We start from the raw sequence: 8,529 nt of genomic DNA, 5'->3' as shown, positions 1-8,529 counted from the left end.
ATAGTTTAGCTGTTGATTATGATGATTCTGTGTTTAAATGCAGACATTTAACTACTTTGTTAGGTTTTCTAGTACATTTTTGCCTGGGTATTTATATATTGAAATGTATATCATTTTATCACCTATTTCTTTCTTTTCATTGTCTTTATACTACAAATGGGCATTAATAGATTTATAAATTATGTTCATAGATGAGATATATTACATATGAATTTTAGGATATTTGTTATGAAAAGGAATTGGATCTAAAAGAGATTAGATGAGAATTTCTGATAGCTCATGCTCTCCTTAATGTGGAAACTTTTCTTCTGAAAATCTGAGCTGAAGAGAAAAATATTTAGAAGATGGTCAACAGTTTAACTTGGTTATTACTCAAGAACTTAGGAATATCTACAATGGTTCCAGACAGTTGTTTCTTCCACATGATACTAGTGGCGTAGGGGGGCATGACGGTCCTTTGAATCAATCTCTTTGTCCAAGGGTATTCACTATATGACCCATGGTGTATCTGATTTCCATAAATTTACTTATAGATGGATTTGAAGTAACCATTGCTCAGAGAACATCTTCCTTAGGTATGAGGCTTCTTCATGGATTATTCAATGTAGACTAAGGAAAAGACTTCATTAGGATATTTATACAAATCAGCATCATCTACATATTTATGGTTTACTTACATTTATATTTCATCTATACAACAGTCTTGTGAATCATCTCACATAGAGAGTACTAAAGTTGAGATGCTTGCTACTGTGTAAGATAAGTAAGCTGATTGCTAATTAATGTGTCCAACCCTAAGCAAGGTTCTCTCTCTACACTCACAAACCAAGAGGCAAGAGAGAAGGACGAGGTGAAAACAGCAGAGGTCAATGTGTTCTTTCTTCTTCCTCCCTCCTTTTGTCCCTCTTTTCTTTTATTCTTTTCTTCGTTTTTATTCTTTTATTCTTTCGTTTCCTTCCTTCTTTCTTTCTCTAAGCAGATGGCTATGGAAAATTAGTAATAAAATAAGGACTACAACTGTCACCCTGAAGTCTAAAGTGATAGGTACAGACCCTAAAGGTCTTTAGATTTAAAATAAAGATTCAGCCAGCTTTGTTGAATTTAGCATTTAATTCAGACTTGAAATGAATACTAGAGACACATTAGCAGACATTGGTAAAGTGAAGAATATGGAGAAAGATATCAAATGTATTTTGTTGTTTGTATTTCTTTAAAATTTCTATTTAAATTGTGGCTTATATTTAAATGTGGAGCTCACTAATAATTGTGCATAGGTTGATTTTTATAAGTCATCTCTAAAATTGAAAAGAAAATTAGAAAATTCTCTACATTATCAGTCATTCCTGTAAGCAGCCCAGCCTTTATGACCAGGGCTACAAGAAATAGGCAATTACTGGTAGCTATTGGCAAAATTTCCAGGAAAAATGAAACATTTATACTAATTTTGCACTCAGCAAAAATTATAACCACCTCTTGGATTAATGAAATGCTGAGGGTCTTTCTGGCTTTATTAAGTATGCTCTTTTATTTGCCTTAAATCTGACATTTAAAATTTTAGGAAGTGCTCCCCTTAAGCCATACTAGTCAAACAATTCTAAAATTTTTCATATATCCTCAAAATCTCATTCAAAGCAATTAAAAGTTTAGGGTTTTTTTCTATACTTTATTCAATTTTGCTGACTTCTAGCCTCCAGAAAACTTAAAAGATTAGAACTCTGAATATGCCTAATTGCAGTGCTCTCTTGACTCCAGCAGATGATTTTTTAACTTTACTTAGTATATTAAATTGAATAAAATAATTTTATCCATAAATTATCATTAACGCCACTGTCAACTTGGAGTAGATGTTCACAGAGGCGAGGCCTGGGTCCTATATTTTACAGAGTTATCTTTTCCTGATCTGAACTGAGTGCAAACTATTCATATTAAAGTTACAGAATTTATCAAGTTGCCTGTTTTTAGGGGTGGTGTGAATTCAGAATGCCATTGTAAGACATAAAAGGGGTCAGAAATAAAGAAAGGGAATCAAGTTCACAGCACTGCCACATCTGTGCTATTCAGGTGTCCACACTTCATAGTATTACTTTAGTTTGTTATTTGAGACACTCTACAAGCAGCCTGTTTTGAAGTGATAACATAGATCTACCTTTCAACTCAACTAAAGCTTCATTCTGTCAAAGAAAAGAATTTTCAGCAAGCCATTTTTCCAAATATATTTGACAATATCTAATGTTGTAAAACTAAAAGAAAAACAATCTGTTGGAGGGAATATTAAGAAAACAATTGATTCATTTTCATTCTCTGACAGCATAACTCCCTATAAATAACAGAAACCTATGCAGCTGCTTCAGGCTATGCATATACATTCAAAAGGCTGGAATAAAGTGGGAAAACTTATCCAACTGAAAAAAAACTGGGGCCAGCCCCGGGGCTGAGTGGTTAAGTTCACGCACTCAGCTACGACGGCCCATGGTTTCTCTGGTTCGGATCCTGGGCACGGACGTGGCACCACTCATCAGGCCATGTTGAGGCAGCGTCCCACGTACTACAACTGGAAGGATCCACAACTAAAATATACAACTATATACTAGAGGGATTTGGGGAGAAAAAGCAGAAAGAGAAAAAAAAAGAAGATTGGCAACAGTTGTTAGCTCAGGTACCAATCCTTAAAAAATAAATTAAATAAAAAATAAAATAAAAACACAAAAAGAAGAGTGGCAACAGTTGTTAGCTCAGGTGCCAATCTTTAAAAAAAAAGAAAAAGAAAAAAAACTAAAAGAAAACTCTGTCTAGTTTTAGTATCTTTGAGATTGATGGTTGACGTCCAAAAACATCGTCAGCATGAAACAAGGTCAAGACATTCAGTCATTTCACAACTTGAAAATCTAGAATGGCCTTTATAATTTTCACATTTTTATTTCATATATTTTATTTTTATCACCAAAGTTTAAATGAAGAGTTTTTCACCATTTTAATACATGACAGAAGATAAGCTGGGTTGAAGAGTAAACCTATACTTTATTAATGTATTAAACTAGTTTTTCAATTATTTTTCCACAAGCTGAAGGCCGTTAATACCCACCAATTTGTATTTGTGGTTTCTGAACCCTCGCACTTTTTCTTCACTCCTTATCATTTTGAGGCGTTGAAATCTCATTTGACGTCCCAGTCCTGCCTCCACCGCAGCTCTGCCATCAGTTTTTCCTCTCTGCAAATGTGAAGGTAAGAGCTCTTTCCCAGATAAATTATATGAAGAAAATTGGAGTTTCCTTGCTAAGAGTGTTAAAAGTATAAATGCAAAGTGATCCAGCATGTTTGTTTATTAACAACTATGTAAAGAGGACTAATTGTAAAAATCTGAATGCTTCCACTAATTGAGATCCTACTATACTAATACATTTTGTTCTGAGAACCTACTGCACGCTTTACTCATATGCTTTACAAACATTGTGTAATTGAAACTTCATCAATGCCTTGCAAGACTGATTATTGTGATCACAGTTTTACAGGTGAAAAAAAGGAGGCTTATAGAGGTTAAGTAATTTGCTCAAGATATATAAGCATCTTGAGCCAGTTCCAGAGAATGTTTACAGCACCATCCAAAGGAAGGGTCTAATGAAATGTAAGACAGGGCTCCTGCCTTCCAGGATTTGCCATTATCTAGATAATGTCACGAATAGCATCCCTTCAGTTAAGTTAGGTCACCTTATGGACTTTTTCTTTTCTTCTAGATAGTCTTTGTATCATCATTATCCTCATAATTTATCTCAATACCGGCTGATTAGAACTGAGTAAATTGGGAATTTGCCTCTATATCCTTCTATGTTACAATCCTATGTACACATTCTCATGTATTTTCACCACTTTCTTAATAGGGGCATCTAGCTGAAGAACTTCTTATCTTTTTATACCTTGAGTTCTACTTGCATATGTATTACTTATTGTTTTTTAGGCTTCCATTTCTCCTCCCTGTAAGTTCTGGTGCTTGCTAAATGCCATTTTACTAACTTGGGGAGGGCATTTAAATTAAAAATCATTTTCCTCCAAAATCCTGGCTATATCTTTTTCTGGAAATATACCTATTTTCTATTTAAATAGTCATGACTGGAATAATGAATATAAAGCATAACCAGCATCATTATTAAAACTTGGTTTGTGTCCATAGAGAGGGTCGAGAAGCCCACATCTAGTGACAAGGTGCCAGATAGTGGTTGTGCTGTTTAATTAGGAATCAGAAGAGAAAAGAGGCTACAGTTGGACAGGTAGTTGTCCCAGCAAGAGCTACAATAAGGCTCAAGCTCCATCTTTGCAGAAAGAGGCACTTTGCCCTTTCTGACTTTGGTCTCCAGCAACAAATCGTTGGGGAGCCCAATGGAGGCATTCCTCTCCTTATTACTGTTTGCCTACATTATAATGTGCCCCCCTAATATACCACAATATAATTATCTCAGATTCAACAGTAAAATACACACCTAAACTTCTGAAACAACGTGAAATATTTAGTCCTTGTAATCAGCCAAGTAAATCATGAAACATAAATCATGACTCCCCGTTCTTGCTTCAGTGTAAAAATCAATCCACTGCATTGATGAAAACTGCAAACAAAACTAACCTGAGAGTGCCATCTGGTGGAGAGATCTACTACGACCACAATAGGCTATTAACTTCCCACAGGCTTTTCTTAAAATAAAACAACAGAAATAAATTGGGGAAAGCCTGCTATCCAGCAAAGAAAAGTCCTAGCTAATACCTGGCAATTAAGAAAAGAAGGTGAAACCTAGAGACAGAGATAAAGGTTTTGCCTCCTTTCGCCCCTCCAAGGAAAACCTACTACTCAAGTTAAAGGCAGAGAAGGAGAGAGCGAAGGAGGCCTGTTGTGTGTTTCAAAAGAGTTGATCAGACTGCCTGATACAGGGTGAGGACCAGCACACAGTGCTCAGATTCCAGGGAGGGAGAGCTCTCACTGGGGTAACTACTGTGAGACAGAAGACAGGACAAAGAAAATAACCAGAAGTTGAAAAAAGAAATGCAGCTTTCCCTCAAAGGATTTGATAGAGGTATAGATGTGACGTAGTAAAAGTGAATTGTAATAATGGGTGCTATGGAATGTGTAAGAGAAAGGAGTGCCTGATGGGTGTTTGGAAGTGAGATGATTGCCCTGGGGGAGGGGCCATGGGACAAAGATGTTTCAAATTATATTTATACACAAAACACCTTGCATGAGGGCGGAGTTTGGTAAATCCCTGGTGTATAGCTATAACTTGGGGCTTTATTTGCATAAGTGCCTCTATTTCCTAAATAAAGTTGAGTGCACTGAAAAAGAAGTGTGAGGCTTTTGCCAAACACTATAGTTCCCTAAACTTGATCCAGTGGGGTAGAAAAAGGGGCTGTCTCCTGCCACTCTATAAATGGACGCCATAAAGAAATAGAGCTCAAATTTTTGTACTTCTGAATTTCACCATAGGGTACTTATTAGAAATGTGGGATTCCAGGCCCCATCTGCTATGATCTTGGGTTTGATGATGGGTGGAACCCTGGGATTTGCATTATAAAATCACCCCACAATCTGATGCAGGTGGTGTGGGACCATAATTTGAGAACCGCTTCCTGCTGAGCCAAGGACAAGTGAGCTGAGGCTTACTGCCTCAAAGTAAGCAGAAGTGATGCTGAGGGACAATGAAGTCTAGTTTGTGCTGCTGTTGTTCCCAGGCAAGTCTAAAGGACCTTAAGATTATAAGAAGACCGACTCATCCCGGTTTGCTGGGGATTTTCTCAGTTTTAGCACTGAAATTCTTGCATCCCAGGAGACCCCTCCGTTCCAAACAAATTGGGACATCTGCTCACCCCACTGAAGAAACTTTTTTTTTCTTTTGGTGAGGAAGATTCACCCTGACGTAACATCTATGCCAATCCTCCTCTACTTTGTATGTGGGATACCTCCACAGCATGGCTGACAAGTTGATCAGGTCCACGCCCAGGATCAGAACATTTGAACCTGTGCCACCAGAGCAGAGTGCACAGAACTTTAACCACTTGTCCATGGGGCTGGCCCCAGAAACTTCTTAAAAGTGTTGCGCACTGTTGTAGCTACTAGAAGCAAGCTTGCCAAAGAACAAGAGGGCCTCTTGAGGTGATCTGGAGTGAGACCATAGCTGCTGGGGAGCCCCTCTTAGGAATTACACCAAGAGGAGGAGTGAAGGCCTCAAGTGGAGCGGCTACCCAAGTCAACAGCAGGGAAGAAGTGGTATTCAAAAGTGCTCATTGATTGGAGTCATCACAGGGGCACTAGACCATCTGTCCTGCTAGAAGCAACTTTCTTTTTTAAGCTTTAACATTCCTTTATTTCCCAAATCAGTAAATCAACTGACAATAAAAGGTAGAGGGGAGAGGGAAATGAATTTGGCATAACTTGATGTAAGGAGAGCCACATTGATCTGAGTAAGACCAAATTTAGTGTGACATCTTCTAAAGTCACCAATTCCATCAACATGTCATTCCTTTACACTCCATGGGCAGTATAACTCTTCATCCCAGTTTTTCAGTATAACTCTTCCCAAATTAAAGAAAATAAAAATATCCCATTAGGAAAACTGGTAAGTATTGAGACCCAAAAGCTCAAGCCAGTTCCACACACCTTAAATTTTTGACCCAGCCCTAAAATTGTCAGTAAAACAATGAGATAAAAGAAGACAGCCCTACATGGGGACAGAGGTGGTTGACTTTTTACAAACAAAAAAAATATGGTTACAGATTTTGTAAAATCTGCTGTATATCTATTTGAAGATACATGTGTTTGATATCAAAGACCCCAATTTAATTGAAGGAAGTCAGGTCTACTTTCTAGAATTAGAAACCAAGAAATTGCCTAACTGGATCTCCTTTCAGAAGATCAAAGTTTTCTTAAGATCTGTCCAAGGATAAGATACTTCTTTTTTGTAGCAATGGAGATTGAATGAGCTTGAATGGGTGTGGCAGAAACAACCAGTTCTCACCTAAATCCATGATCATCTCTTTTTTCTTGACACAGAGCCACACTGTGTCTCCCTTGAACTTAAGTGTGGCCGTGTGACTGAGTTTTAGCCAGTACTATCAAAATTGATCCATGAAACTTTCCCACACATTCTCCTCAACATACGTTTCCCTTCACACCAACAGTGATGGTGGCTCACAGGATACTCTTGGAAACATTTGGTGAAGATGATAGAACCTCCATCCACCTGGGAGCCTGAATGACTGCTGCAGAGGACCACCCTGTCCAAGTGTTCACTCGACGGGTAATCTATGTAAGAAAATTTTTAAAAATCTATTGTACAAGCCATTATATGCTTTGGGGAATATTATTAGCAAAGTTAACCTACTTTCACTAATTTCATCAAAACCCTAGTCCAGGCTGCACTATAGAGCCACTGCTTTTAGTAAAAGAAGATATCCAGGGATGAGCGTGCACGGGGGCAGGTGCACCCTCTGCCTTGGGCTCATGTCATTTCACTGCAAAAGTAGTTCCCCTGAGGCAGTCCATTTCCCAGCAGAGAGGGTTCTCAAGTGTGAAGAAATATTGCAGCAGGCAAGCAAGATTTCTCTTTAATCCGTTTTTACTAAAGGTAATAAACATTATGGTCTCATAGTAGAAAAAAAAATTCAATTACAGGTGAAAAGGAACACATCATGCTGCTACTTAACACTTATTTCCCCAAATTGGAATTCTGATTAAACATAAGTTTTAAGTTATAGGTCATTTGAGAAGCTTCTGAATGTCATCTCCATATTTAAAAAAGTACATATGTCTCCTAAGGATCTATAAATTGGAGAGTGGGTCAAATGTGCCAGCAGCTTAGGAAAAGGAAACCCCTTAAGTGAGGGAAGTGTTGCTAATAAGTGGAAAGGTTATGTTTTATTGAGTATACACATTCATGGTCACAGTTTTAAATTTCATTCAAGCAGCGTTGCCAAGATTAAAGTTTATAATTAAATCCCCATTTTACAAAGATGTCAGTTAGTTTATTCAGTGGTTTCATGATTTAATTAATGACTAAGACAACTTATTTTAAGCATGAGTAGTTTTAAGAGCAAAGTATAGTTTAGATTACTAACTTGCTGTTCCAGAGGGACTGCTCCCTTGTGAAAGGGCAATTCACTGTAAGGCTTTCTCATGTTCAAATCTGTTCTCTCTTTATGTGGAGTATTTTATGACTCAGGCATGTGGTTTCCACACAACTATCTTAATAGCAGCTTCTTCTCGACTTGCCCTGCACCGAAACACATACATTTTCTGTCTTATGGACTTAGTTCTGTATTTGTGGTGAGACTGTTAGGAGAGGCAAAACTCCTACACATGTATCTACAAGGGTGTACTTTATCTAATGGACACAGTCACTACCACTTGCCCAAATTTCACAAAAAAACACCTAAACTAATAAGAATTATGTAATGAACGTGGGAAAAAAGGAGGAAGATCCCAAAACCACTCAAAAAGCTTTATTACACTAAGCTCTGGTCTCTGTGACTCATCAAAAAGACCTCATTGGGTGG

At 37.6% G+C, this 8,529-nt stretch overlaps 1 long non-coding RNA gene across 1 annotated transcript in view; it reads left to right on the top strand.

Annotated features, from left to right (window-relative positions):
* The first annotated feature begins 2,866 nt into the window (after positions 1–2,866).
* Positions 2,867–8,529, top strand: part of LOC139080297 (uncharacterized) — a 32,770-nt gene continuing 27,107 nt past the window's right edge. The window contains exons 1-2 of the long non-coding RNA XR_011534692.1: positions 2,867–3,222; positions 7,156–7,283. This is a non-coding gene — a long non-coding RNA (uncharacterized lncRNA). The remainder of the gene's footprint in view (positions 3,223–7,155; positions 7,284–8,529) is intronic.

Source organism: Equus przewalskii, chromosome 29 (assembly GCF_037783145.1).
Source record: "Equus przewalskii isolate Varuska chromosome 29, EquPr2, whole genome shotgun sequence".
NCBI lineage: Eukaryota > Metazoa > Chordata > Mammalia > Perissodactyla > Equidae > Equus > Equus przewalskii.
Note: the sequence above shows the minus strand (reverse complement) of the source record. Positions and strands in the feature narration are given on the sequence as shown.